Source organism: Pseudorca crassidens, chromosome 13 (genome assembly GCF_039906515.1).
Source record: "Pseudorca crassidens isolate mPseCra1 chromosome 13, mPseCra1.hap1, whole genome shotgun sequence".
In the NCBI taxonomy this organism is placed as follows: domain Eukaryota; kingdom Metazoa; phylum Chordata; class Mammalia; order Artiodactyla; family Delphinidae; genus Pseudorca; species Pseudorca crassidens.
In genome coordinates, this window is record NC_090308.1 from 27,153,977 (window position 1) to 27,168,574 (window position 14,598).

The 14,598-nt window shown below is 37.8% G+C and overlaps 1 protein-coding gene across 2 annotated transcripts in view; it reads right to left on the reverse strand.

Annotated features, from left to right (window-relative positions):
• The window catches only part of PDE7B (phosphodiesterase 7B), a 339,359-nt gene that overhangs the window by 207,689 nt on the left and 117,072 nt on the right, over nt 1-14,598 (reverse strand). The window lies entirely within an intron of this gene.

The window sequence follows — 14,598 nt, forward strand, 5'->3', positions numbered from 1 at the left end:
AATGAACCAACACTGACACACCATCATCACCCAAAGTTCCAAGTTTACATGAGATTCACTCCTAGTGTGGCACATTCTGACTTTGGACAAATTTATAATGACATGTATCCACCATTATACAGAGTATCTTCACTGCCCTAAGGTCCTTCTTTTATGTTTATGTTTTTCTATTATAAGAGTAATACACACTTGAAATACACACGCACACACACACACTTCCAAAAAAATACAAATAAATAAAAGTAACACATGCTGATGGTAGGAAAGCTGTGAAATACAGAAAAATATGATGAACCAAGTAAACTTTTTCCCTACCACTAAAAATTATACACGCACGTATGCAACCTTTCACATTTGGAAAACCACAGTATATGTGTAGTTCTTTAAATAGCTTTACATCAGCAGAATCTTCCTTTATTTGAGACAGACTTTAGGACACTCAGAGCCATTAAACATTTCTCCTTGTCTCTTCTCCAAATACTGCAAGTAAACTAACTGGTGGTGCAAAATAACTACCTACATACCTTTATTCCCTTAGACAAAAACCGTGTGGTTTCTGGGTCCCAGCTGAGAAGAAAGGAACAAAATAGAGATCTTGAGCTTGGAAATGGGCAATTGCCTTTGTGCGTTTTTAGCCTAATGAAAGCTGCACTCTCTTGAAATAACTGAAACACTTCTTGGTACCACCTCGAGGGGGTCTCTGGGGTGAAGGCAGACGTGTGTGTGCGTGTGTGTGTGTGTGTGTGTGTGTGTTCCTGCATGCATGTGTATCTGTGTGTATGTTACATCTTATAATTCTGAGAACCTAAGGAAGTTCCACAATGTTTTGTTCTGCATTGGTCTATAGCATCTGTGCAATGAGCTCTCTCCCATCCCTGATGCAATGGGCTCTTTAGTGTGTTTGTTCTGGAAGGCTTCCATTTGCCACAGAACCACAAACCTCAGTTACTTGACTTTCATATTGTTTGGCGACTTCTGTGCTATTTCATGGGCTGTGTTTCAAGGGATGGCAATTTATTTTTTATTATTAGTTAAAAATTTGTTATTGGAGTAGACTTGATTTACAATGTTGCGTTAGTTTCAGGTGGACAGCAAAGTGATTCAGCTATACATATACCTATATCCACTCTTTTTTAGATCCTTTTCCCATATACGCCATTACAGAGTATTGAGCAGAGTTCCCTGTGCTGTACAGTAGGTTGGATGGGACTTTAATCTGTGACACAAGGCACAGGATTGCTGGGATGACATGCATTCTGCAAAGGGAATGGCTGATCTCAGAAAGTCCATTTGTTTGGGAGAAGGTGACTCTGTGAGAGAGAATTCAATAAGAGCCCAACTCATCTCCAAGATGTAGCAAACGGAGTAGTGGTTCCCCCAAGGCACAGTTCATGTTACAAACACCTCTTCATCTATGTCTAGTTCGCCACCAGAATAAGTTTGGCACTTGTCAGGTGTAGGTTTTAGTAAAGGAAACAACAATAAGAAACTATCTTTGTATCCTTAGAAATCAGAAAAAATCTGCCTAAAATCTCTCTTATTACAAAATGAATGCTTAATTTTTGTTGAACACTTGAAAAATATAGAGAGACAAAAAGAAGGAAATAAAAATCATCCATTATCCCAATATCCAGGTAGCCAAAAACACTTCTTGAGTATTGGGAAATTATAATTCTCTCATTCGACTCAATTCTGATATTGACCAATGGTGAGCTTCCTATCTCCACCTGGACATACCCAATACTGAGAGAAACTCATAAAAAGAGAAAAATGGGGCTTCCCTGGTGGCGCAGTGGTTGAGAGTCCGCCTGCCGATGGAGGGGACACGGGTTCGTGCCCCGGTCCGGGAAGATCCCACATGCCGCGGAGAGGCTGGGCCCGTGAGCCATGGCCACTGAGCCTGCGCGTCCGGAGCCTGTGCTCCGCAACGGGAGAGGCCACAACAGTGAGAGGCCCACGTACCGCAAACAAACAAACAAACAAAAAGAGCAAAATGAAAATGATTTGTTGCTTCATTCCTAAAGCAAGTGTGAATAAAACCCACGAAAACAACATATGAGGGTTAAACTTCGAATCACTATGGCCATGTGATTTCATAGTGAGGGACTAGCCTCTTGATTTTTCAGAATTAGATGCTGTAATTATAATTTTCTAGTATAACTTCTATTTTATAACTTTAGATCTGTAAAAATGATAGTTGTGTATTTTTTAGCAAAAGAAAAAAAAAGGAGATGATTTATCTCAACAAAAAAGAGTGTTTATTTATGAACTGGGGTTTTGCTGTGGGCGGGGAAGGACTAATTAGGATCATTTGTGGGATATTTAATTCCAAGTGGTCAACAAAGAATAACTGTTCGTTTGGTTTAAGCAACAAACTCCATCATCTCATTAATGTTCATTGATAATCAAAAACTTAAATGTACCTGTTTTATTGCTACTATTATCAACGTGATGATCTGTTTACATAAATGCTAATCGTGATCTTCATTAAAGGCTATTGCATGAAATGTTGTTTGTGTTGAGTTGAACGATGATTTATGTATTCTAACTTTTACTCAATGATAATTATCGAGTGTTAAATTGTTTATGGGACTTTCATACACAGCTGGTGGGAGGGTAAGTGGGTACAGCCTCTTTGGAAAACTGTTTGGCAGAATCAGTCTAAGTTGAATATGGACATGCCCTATGACCCAACAGTTGCAATTCTAGGTAAGTACTCAAGAGACAATGTGTAATTTTGTGCACAAAAAGACTTGTACAAGAATGTTCACAGCAATATTATTTGTAACAGTCCCAAACTAGGGAGAGCCAAATGTTCATTACCACTAGCATTAATAAATAGTCACATGCACATACACATACATACACATACACTGGAACAGTCTACAGCTGTGGTCAGAAATCTTTTTCTGTAATATGTTAGACTTTGGAAATCATGTGGTCTCTAACACAGCTACTCAACTCTACCAATGCAGTGCGAAAACAGCCTTAGACAATATATAAATGAATGGCAATATTCTAATAAAACTTTATTTACAGAAACAAGCGACAGGCCAACTTTAGCCCATAGGTCATTATTTGCTGATCTCTATTCTGTAACAAAAGAAAACAGAGAAAGAATGAACTATAACTGTGTGCAACAGCATGGATGAATCTCATAGACAATGTTGAGTTAAAGAAGGTAGACAGAAAAATATATATACTTTTTGATTCCATTTATAAAAATCTCAGAGGTAGGGGATAGTGATAGAAGCCAGTGAATTAGTATGGATCTTTGGGAGGTGATGTCTGGGAGGAGGTGTGTGTGAAGCTGTCTACACTGGTCTGTGTGGTTTTACATGCATGTGTTAACTTTGCAAGAATTAATGAGGTGTACACCTAAAAATTGGATATTTATCATAATTTAAGCTATATTGCAATAAAATGTAAGAAAAAATTTTCTATCTAAATATATCAGTAGCTAAACAAACTAATAGCAGGGGAGTTAGAAGTGCCAATAAATATGCGAACTACAATTTCAATTGTTGAGGGATATCAGGCTATTGATAAATATAAGCTTGGACCCATGTACACATATTAGTTCATATATACCAATGTTAAATACATTAATTGAAAACTTGCTCTTTTAAAGATGCTAACATTTGAAATGCATCTTCCAAGAAGTTTTCCCTAAAAGAAAGTAAAGAAAATTGACATGCATAGTCAAACTTTCTTTTTTTAAAAAAAATCAGACACTTCTCCATTTCCAACAGTACAATTGCTACAGGGAAAAAATTCTTTATTTATTGTAATGGCCTAAAATTTACACAACTCTGTGTGGTTACAAGTCTGAGCCCTGACCCTGAACTTCTGGAGTCCAGGCAGGTGGATTAGGTTGAGAGAAATGACTGGCTCCTTCTCCTACTTGACTCTCAAAGCTGCTTTCAATCTTAAACGCCTATGAAAGCAACATCTGAAAAAACTAAGCTCCTTCAAATATTGAGAGATTTGCTTTAGCCTCTGTGATGACCAAGTTCCAAATGTCTTTGCTAAATTACCCACAACGTGATCATAGTCATTCATATACTGCTTCCCAGAATCATCTTGGCATTTCATTATCGACCATGTTGTACGCATGATCCATGAAAGAAGACTCCTTGACACAAAAAGTGAGACAGCAGACAGAGGACAATACCTTTTCCCACTGACTGCTTGGTAGAATCAATTATTAACAAACCCGTTCTATAAAGAAAGTAGTAATTCAGGAATAAGATGTTGTACTTTTCCTGAGAAATGTGGAAAATGTATTTCTGAATTCAATATCTACTTCCAAAACGTTCAACTACATTTTTCCAAGTATTTGATTTTCTAAAAGAAGACAAAATATTGAAATGCATTCTCTTGACATTGCTATATAATTTTATGGTTTAAAAAATTTTTTCCAGCTCTACTAAGGTACAATTTAAAGAATGTATATATTTAGGTTGCACAATGTAATCTGTTAAAGATTTATGACCTGATGGTTTAACATATACATATATAGCAAAATGATTACTACAGTGAAGTTAATTAGCACATCCATCACTTCACATAGTTACCATTTTTCTTTTGTGGTAAGAATACAAGATTTACTGTCTTAGGAAATTTCAAGTACACAGTAGTCTTATTAACTATACTCACTATGCTGTACATTAGAACACTGTAACTTATTCATCTCATAACTGGAAGTTTGTATTGATGGAAGAAATTTTCACATATTGAGGTATGGGGAAATCATTCTGGCTTATACATGATTTAACTTGAACTTTTGGCTAACCAAAACAGCCTGTCTGTGGCCTATTAAACATGCATTGTGCATCTGTTTGAACCATTAAAGAAAAGAATGCATTTAAAAATCAAAATGGAGTAACTGTGGTTCAGGCACCCAAAATGGAAGTAGGTGGCCATGGTGGATGTGGTTTCAGACACGTTCCTGTATTACTGAGAACTTGAATATTTTGAACTGTATCAGACTCAAGGACATCACCAGCTGTTCTCAAAACAATATCTGCTAGCAGATGCCAGCTGCAACCTCAGAGTCTCAAGGCCTACCCTTGTAACTATGCAATCATTTCCAACCTCAATCCTTGCTTAATAAACACTCTTACTTCTCACCAGCTCCAATGCTAATTCTTGACAAATGACTTATATAATTTTGTGGGTTTTACCTTTATAATCTCCCCCGCATTTTGTAGTCTAGCAGAGCACAATTCAAGTACTTCTTGAATCTGTGCAATATGATTTTAGAAAGAAGCTTGGTATGGGAAATATTTTTATAAACTTACTATACATATTGCAGAAACTCTCAGATTTGTAGTTTATGATGATCACTGAAGATACTCATGTTCTCCAATCTTATGGAATTCTATATCCTATTAACATTTCTGGCGTTATTTTCTTACACTTATGAATGTGAGGGTCTCTTTCGGAATGAAGTTTTCTGCTGTGCCAAATAGAATTAGAACCCTCAGAGTCCAGAATTTAGTTAAAGATAAAATGACAAATATACAAGATTTCATAATGTTAACTACCTCATTAGGTTACACGCCATAAAACCTTTTAAATGTTGACTAGACAGCAAATGTAGTAAACTCATATGTGGTTGACTACCCAAACGTAGGCAAAAGCAAATTCTTTGCATTTGCTTATTGTTATATATAACATACCTTTACATTTGCTTTTAAGATTTTTGCAGTAAAAACTCAGTAATTAATTTTGATAGTGTCCAAGCTAGCCTCACAAAAGTTGAAAACTTGCATTAATCTGTCAGTGTAAAAGCTTTGGGCTTATGGAAACTGAGCTTTTCTTTATTACCAGTTAGCTGTCTCGTTGGAACTGATATCCTGGCAAGTTAATAAAATAGCTTTTGACATTTAGATATGACAAAATCTTATAGCTCAAAGACAGCAATTGATATAATGGGAGCAAATATTTATTTCATCTAAAATTATCTTTTGGTGTATCTTTGATAATATACATTACATTGTCTCATTCTTTGAAAATTTCTATATTTGTGAATGTTTATTATCTAGACACATTAGAAAATATTATATACTTACAGCTGGCAAGGCAGGTGGTTTGAGATTGACAAGTTGGGACCTCTTAAGCCATGCTGAATAGCTAGCTATCATGTATAATTTGTCTGTTAAAAAGACTGAACTATTACAGGGAAATACAATTATAATCTGTATTCCTTCCAGTAAAAGGCCCAACACTGTTTTGGGGTCAAAACAGAGATAACATTGTCTCTGGAACATTATAAAAAATGCAGTTTGATGAATACAAGGATTCCTAGGGGGACTCATCCTGAGATCAAAAAGCCTTTGAATGAAATTTGTGAGAGGGGAAAGTGAACTGGAGAAGGAGTAGCTGAGGAGGAAGAGGGAGTTTGGATGTGATTGGCCAGCGGTGGGCGCAGCTCAGGAGACATTGGTACTGTCAGAGCTCAAATGGCTTAGCACCTTTGGTCTCCTTGACAACTGGGAAGTACAGGTAGAGGCATGCCCTTTATGAAAGGGCAAGTCAGAAAAGAGAGTTCTTGACGCACCACGAGGTCAGAGGAGGACTTAAGAGGCGAATACATAACCTTACGCTTTTCTTCTATCTTCATTCTGAATTTTTTTGGTGCTTCTTTGAAGTTTTAGGCCAATTCTGGGTGCTAGGGATACAAAGATATTTAAATAAAATGGACACCTGCTCCCTTGAAATATGCAGGCTAGATGGAGGAATGGAGAAATAATTCAATATTTGCAGTATGAGAGAGAGGCGCTTGTGAATTAGGGTCAAGGAAGGCAGCCCCCTGACCATTGCAGAAGGAGCAGGCATCAAAAGGAGAAAAGGGTAGGGTGTCCGTGAACAGGGAGCATCTGAAATGCGTGTTGGAACACATAGCTTGCGTTTTACATTTTATGTTTAGTGACTGGACATTAGTTCATAAATTCTAACCTTAGAACTGCTTCAAATAATTACCCATTTACCCCTCTTTAGTTGGTTCTTTCTCATTTCCGTCATTAATTTCAGACCTTCACCTACCACTTTCTGCTTGCCTCCGCTACTCTCCTTACTCTCATCAGAATATCATGCTTTCTTCTTAGAAAGAAGGGAAACAATTAGATGGATTAGTCTCAGTTTCTGCCCTCAGATATGTGTCACTCCGAGAGATGTGTCTCTATCCTTACACTTCCTTGTCCACCATCACCACCTTTGCCCAGTCACAGTGTGAGGGGGGTTTAAGGCTCACAATTACTCTCTTTCTCTTCAGAAATATCCAACCACTTCCTCTACTCGCTCTTTCCTCTCTGCATCAAAATATCCTCAAACCTTTCCCATCTTGAGAACTCCTTCCAGGCACTGTCAGATTACCCACCTTCCTTTCTAAGACAAATTTCCTGAGAGAGTAGCACCCCTCCTCGGTTCTCTTTATTTAGCTCCATGCTACCCTCCTGACCCTTTGCCCTTCCACTAGCTATGCTCTTGCTGATACTATACTACCTTCAGGTTGCTCAGTCCAAGAACACCTTTTAGGCTTGATCTCATTTGACCTCTATGGTGTTTCACATTTTTAGCATGACCTTCCTTTGGAAGTCTTTCCTCTTGATCAAGATGATAGCATTCTGTTTTTCCTTCTGTTTCTCTTAATCTTAATCTCCTACCTACTTAGGCTTCTTTAGACTCCTCTTGAACCTGCCCAACTCTCCAGTGGTGTTTCCAAGTGTTCTAAGGTGCATCTCCATCTCACTCCTCGCCTTCCCCGGGGCGTCATCATCGTTGATAGGCAGTCACCACTGCCTACCAGCAGATCACTCTCTGAGCTCCAGACTCTCTTCTGCACCTGAGAAGTCCTTGGGCATCTCAGTGTATTATGCCCAAATTGAACTCATCATTTCCCCCATTGCAAATCTGATTCTCGAATACTCTCCACTGGGAGTAGGTGGGGGGAAACACATCTCTATCTGTTCTCTATCTACTTAGCTATATTTCCTACATTCACTCCATTGTAAAGTCCTATCATCCTCTCTCAAAGTCCGCTGAATCTCATACCTTCTGTCCTCCCTGACACTGTCTTAGTTCAGGCACAGACTCATCATTTCTTTCCGAATTATTGCTGCAGTTCCTTAAGCTGGTTTCTTTCTTCAGTCTTGTCCTCCACCAGTGCATTCTCTATTCTGACCAGGTGATCCCTCTAAAAACTGTATTTCACATTGTAGCTCCCCTGCTTAAACATCCCTAAATGGTCTTTACCCTGTTATAAGATTCCTTATAATCTGCCCCACCTTCCTCTCCATGCTAATTATCTTATCATTTCTTTCCTCTTATTCTGTTCTCCAGGTATAATGACTTCCAGTTTCTCTAACTGGTCACATTAAGCATCCTGTACCCGCTGCTCCTGTTACCTAGAATTGCCAATGCCTTTCACAGCAGGCTGCCCTTTTCCAGGCTCACAGGGCTGTGAGTTGCTTCTCTTTGACACTCAGCTCCTTATCACCACTTGCACAGACCTGTCCTGACACCCTTCTCCCTCCCATAACACCCTGGCCCATCCTTATTATGGTTTCTCATGCTATGTTGTCATTGCCTGTGTCGTTGTCTTGAGGGTAGGAACCAGAACTTCAATGTCTTCGTATCCCTACACTGGCACACAGTATGTACCTATAAATGTTGGTTGATTGAATACTTTTTTTGAAGTGTAGCTTTGTGCGAAGGATGATAGGTCTCATTTTCTCTTCCTTCAGACCGAAAATGAAGCTAATACAAGACTGGCACATTTATATTTTGGGCGTTTGATAACTTCAGTTCTGATAGTTTGACCTTTGCTTGTGTTGTTGTTCTGCAGCTAGCTCTTATCTGAGTTCTGGTTTTCAGCTGCAAACAAAAGTGTGGTGTTTGGTTGCTGTGGAAATGCTGCCACATTCCTCGGAAAACAACTGTGAAACTAGCAAACTTATTTTCCTTATGCAAGACAATATTGATTTCCAAATAAAAATTTTTGAAAGGCAGCAAGAGAATGTAAAAGCCTTTTAAATGATAAACCTCAGGGTGAAATAATACTTTCTTATTATACTTATTTCTTATACTTATGTTCTTGTAAATATAGAGAAGACGAAATAATAATCCTCCTCCTGTTTTCTTAACCCAGTGTTCCAGCTGCAGAATAAAGGGTGGTGACAGGAATTCTACCTAGCTCACTATTACATCAACTTTCAGAGTAACACTAGCAGGGGGGTAGGCATAGAGTAGTGCTCAAGAAATAATTGGTAATCACCTATATTTTTAGGATATGTTCTAATTGCCTATTTGTAGAGAACTATGTCTTTCTCATCCTGTAACCCAGAGTAGTATGCTTGGGAAACTCTCACTTAGTTCAATTAGGAGATGACCCATTCCTTGGCTGAGTTAGCAGAGGGTTTTAAATGCTATACCCATCAGTCTTTGGCACATCTGGGCCATGCTTTACAGACAATTGTGCTGTTTTGACAAATGCATCAGCATGTATCTCTTCAGCAAATATTAAGCTCCAGTGAGGGGCTAGGTGGCTGGACCCTCTTCCAGATGCTGGACCCTTAGCAGTAAATAAACTAATTCCTTGTTTCCATGATATTTACATTCTGTATATATGGGTGTGTGGTGCAGTGAGACTGGGAGAGAGCGATGAACAAATCAAACGAATATAAAATACATCATTTGGGGCTTCTCTGGTGGCGCGGTGGTTGAGAGTCCGCCTGCCGATGCAGGGGACGCGGGTTCGTGCCCCGGTCTGAGAGGATCCCACGTGCCGCGGAGCGATTGGGCCCGTGGGCCGTGGCCTCTGGGCCTGCGCGTCTGGAGCCTGGGCTCCGCAGGGGGAGAGGCCACAGCAGTGAGAGGCCCGCGTACCGCAAAAAAAAACAAACAAAACAAACAAACAAACATCATTTGGTGATGAGTACATTGAAAAGTAAAACAAGGCCAGGCCCTGGGTGAGAGATGAGGATAATGCTGTCTCTGTCCTCCCTTGGGAATGTCCAGGTTTCAATCTGTTCTCTTTTAGATTTAGAAAATATCATCCTTGGACATGCATATAGGAGTGAAATGATGTACTCACATGATAAGAATGAAGTGCTTCGTAAGTGTAAGACGAAATTAATTAGTGGGAATGTAAATTGATACAGCCACTATGGAGAACAGAATGGAGGGTCCTTAAAAAACTAAAAACAGAACTATCATGTGACCCAGCAATCCCATTCCTGGGCATGTACCTGGAGAAAACCATAATTCCAAAAGATACATGCACCCCAATGTTCATTGCAGCACTATTTACAATAGCCAGGACATGGACGCAAACTAAATGTCCATCAACAGAGGAATGGATAAAGAAGATGTGGTACATATATACAATGGAGTATTACTCAGCCATAAGAAGGAATGAAACTGTGCCATTTGCAGAGATGTGGATGGAACTAGAGACTGTCATACAGAATGAAGTAGTCAGAAAAAGGAAAACAAATATCGTATATTAACACATGTATCTGGAATCTAGAAAAATGATACAGATGAACCTATCTGCAAAGCAGAAATAAAGACACGGACATAGGGGGCAAACGTATGGACACCAAGGGGGGAAAGGGGGCGATGGGATGAATTGGGAGATTGGGATTGACAATATATACACTACTATGTATAAAATAGATAACTAATGAGAACCTACTGTACAGCACAGGGAACTCTACTCAATGCTCTGTGGTGATCTAAATGGGAAAGAGGGGATACATGTATACGTATAGCTGATTCACTTTGCTGTACAGCAGAAACTAACACAACATCGTAAAGCAACTATGCTCCAATAAAAATTTTAAAAAATTAATTCAAATTCCCAAGGCATTTTAATCTCAGTAAATCAAAGTTAAGCAACTTGAAAGCTTTTGTCTTTGAACATAGACCTTCACTTTTATAAAGTTAAGTGCACATAAAATAGTCCTTACAATAATCTTTCTTTAATAACCTATGATGATAATATGCTTATTTCTAGGTTGCAAACATGTACTTGAAAATATCTATTCACTTGAAGCAAACTGAAACAGTTTAATATTGAAAGTATATCAAAGCTGTCAGTTTGCATAAAAAATACTACTAATATTAAATTAAATGCAAGAACTTAGAACATTTTAGTTATTAGTATAAATAAAATAATATCTATATTTCTAGGACTTCTAACAGTTTACTGAATGCTTTAATATTTGTTGTGTTATTTGATCCTCAACAAACCTAATAAGGTAGATAATAATATTGTTATTGTTACTTCTTATTCCATTTTAGGGAGGAATAAACTGAGATCTATAACTCTTAAGTGACTTTCCTACGACCACACAGTTTTTAGCTGGTCCAGATATTTAAATGCCCTGTTCTTTCCACTATGCCACCAAAGTAGTGACCTACTTTGATAACAGATATTATGTTGCCTTCAAACAGACTGTGTATTAATTTCTAAGAAAAAATGTATAGACCTCAAAATTGTCCACATACAAAAATCACAGGCAGATGCCAGTGATAAGAGCAAAATTTTAAAATAAAAAAACTCCCAATTTTATTAGATGAAAAAGTGAAAAAATATCAATTTTTTTCCAGTATAAAAGATGACAATATTGTACTTCTTAAATAAAATACTATGTATCTGATATCAAAGAGAAAAGACAAAAGTAATATTCATTAAAATAATCAAGCCTAGAATTCAGGCCATCAGTTTCAAATATACATTGGGTTAAAATTATTTAATTTCACAAGTATTTGGTGAACAGCTGTACTCAATACTGCCCCGCAGAAACTAGTTTATAGAATATTCTATAATACCCTCTATGTAAATTAAAAAATGCTCTCTAACTGACTAAATAAAAGAGACCAGAATGCTCTTTCGTTTGGTACTTCTGTCCTTTTTATAGCTAGTGGTAACAGTCAAACTGTCTATAATAAGGCCTCAAATTCCTTTCCAATTTATCCTTTTATACTGCTTGTGGCCTGAAACACTTACTTCCTTCTCCACTCCTCAGTTTTCTTGTATTTGGGCTTTTAAAAATGGTCATGTATCTACCTAGAATGCTGCCTCTTTCTTGGTCTTTGCATATCAATCCACGTGTCTTCATATCCCAATTGTATGCACTCTTTTCATCTTCTGAAGTTCCAACACACTTTATTTCTTTTCTATCATTTGTCACTCTCAAGCTAGCATTGCAGATTTTGGGGTTTGGGGCTTGAATCTCTGCCTGGAATGTAAACCCTCTGAGTGCAGGGCCTGTGCTCCACTGGTCTTTGCATTCCCAGTGCCTAGCATAGTACCTTGCATATAGTAAATGCTCAATGAATATCCTTTGAATGAATATTAGATGATGCCTTTGAGATATGACAAAATTTTGAAGAACATATTTAATATTTTTTAAAATTGATCTCACATTTGCATAGATTTGTCTTTTCAATTGCTTTTCTAAACACTGTTAATGTCATAAATAAATAATTTACTGTTTGTTTATTATTATTTATCATCAATGTGCTTATTTTCAGTTGTTATTATTTATTTATTAATTTATTGATGCATAAACCATATCTAGGGCACCATAGCTGGGAACATCTCCTCACAGAACATCACATTCTGTATTACCAGGACAACCCCTGGGCTGGAAGGGACAGACATTTTTATTACCACTTTGCAGAAAAACTATAAATTGAAGTCTAAAAGATGAAGCAACTTCTCAAAGTACACAGTTAATTTTTCAGAGGTTGGACTACAAAGCAAGTCTCTCTGTGCTCATGTTAAATGTTAATAAAATATTGATCTTATGGTATTCTATTTCTTTGAAAACTGACGACCTCTTGAAATGATTTATAAAAAATTTCAAACAGAAACCTGACAATATGAACACCCCTTTCTAAGCCATGGCAGATAAGAAAGTACGACCTTATATTCTAATGATATGACACCAATCAGCATGAAAGGAATCACCCATGAAACAAAAGCAGGGCCACTGAAAATTTCAAATTGTAAAATTACAAGGGAAAGAAGGGCACCAAGTCTGATCGGGAACTCTTTTTAGAAAGTTTCTTTTCCCAGGATTTAGCATTTCCCAGACAGAAGTTAGCAAATGAACTAAGTGAATTAACATCGATCATTTTATGTAGTTTCTTTAAATACTCTTGGCTCTTTGTACCCTAGCACTTTCATTATACTTTGAAAAATAAAATCCTTTTAGGAACCGGCCACACCTCATACGTCAATTGTGTAATGAGAGAGAATTTCTCTTTCACTTCCTTCTTCCCTTGGTTATCAATTCATTATACCTAATTAAGGTACACATCTTACTATACAGTTGAGTACCCTTTGATATAGTTCTGTAAACTTTGAGGTCTATCTTGATTTGAGAGAAATCTTATGGCTAAATTGAGAAAAAGGAGGGAGATGGGAGTTAGCAGTTTTGAACTCCTTAAGGGTGAAGGAAAGAACAAAGCCGCATTTATTACAATTTCGTACTTAACATTGTCTACATTTTATCCCTCTGACAGAATTTTAAGGAATAAATAGTAAATACTCAGTGTAGCCAGCTCTGCACTACATCTTTATTTACCTTCATATCCAACACGAACTATTCCCCTGAACATAGAAATGATTGCCTGTAAGGCCCACATATGACAAGAGTTTGCTCTCACTTAAAATTGCTTTGAATTCAGTACTTCAGAGTAACTTCAGATGAATTTCACACTTATGTCTCATTGAATGTAATGAGCCAGAAGTATGAGTTTTATGAGGATGACTTGTTCATGGAGGTCATGAGGTAAACGACTCGAAGCATAAAAATTGTATTTTTCAGAAAGGTCTGGGGAGACACTGGTGGGACAGAAGAAAAGTGCAAATGGTGTGCCTGGCTAGTGACTGTCTTCCCTGTTCCATCTCAAACGTGCTGAAGCACAGCTGGGGCCAAGGCAGGGGCCCCAAACCTGGTGTGTGAGTGGGTAGAGAGGGAATGCCGGAGGGGGTGAGCCAAGAACTTGACACTTCAAAGCTCTGAATGTCTTAGGTTGGCCTCCATTAGGGATCTCAATATTGGGGTGGCATAAAGATCAGAGTGAAGTTTTGGAAATGCAGACTTGATATATTTGGTTTTCTTGTTTCAAAATTTTGATTTATTCATAAAAAGGTTATAATGTGATCTGCAAAAACACAAACTACATTCATGACTTAGAAACACTTAGAAAACTTAACAGTCCCTTTAAGCAGCAGAGACTCCTTATCCTTTACTGTTGAAGATATAAAGTTTTCTCAAGAAATGCTTCGGGAAGTCATAAGGGCACGATCACAGGTTCCTCTCAAAGGAAGCAACAAACGAACTCAGATAAGACCTCAGACAGTGGTGAAGCGGAGGTTTGTTGTTATTTTCGTGTTATGCAGATGCCCCTTCTTGATAAATATGTGGTCTAAGATGTGGTCTCAGTTCTAGTGAGTTACAAGTTCATGCCTTGAGTTTCTCTTGTTTCTTTTAAGGGAATAAATCATTCAACTTTTTTCATTATCTTGCACACTATTGCTGTGAAATGGTAGCCTTTGGCTTCAGGTGGACACAT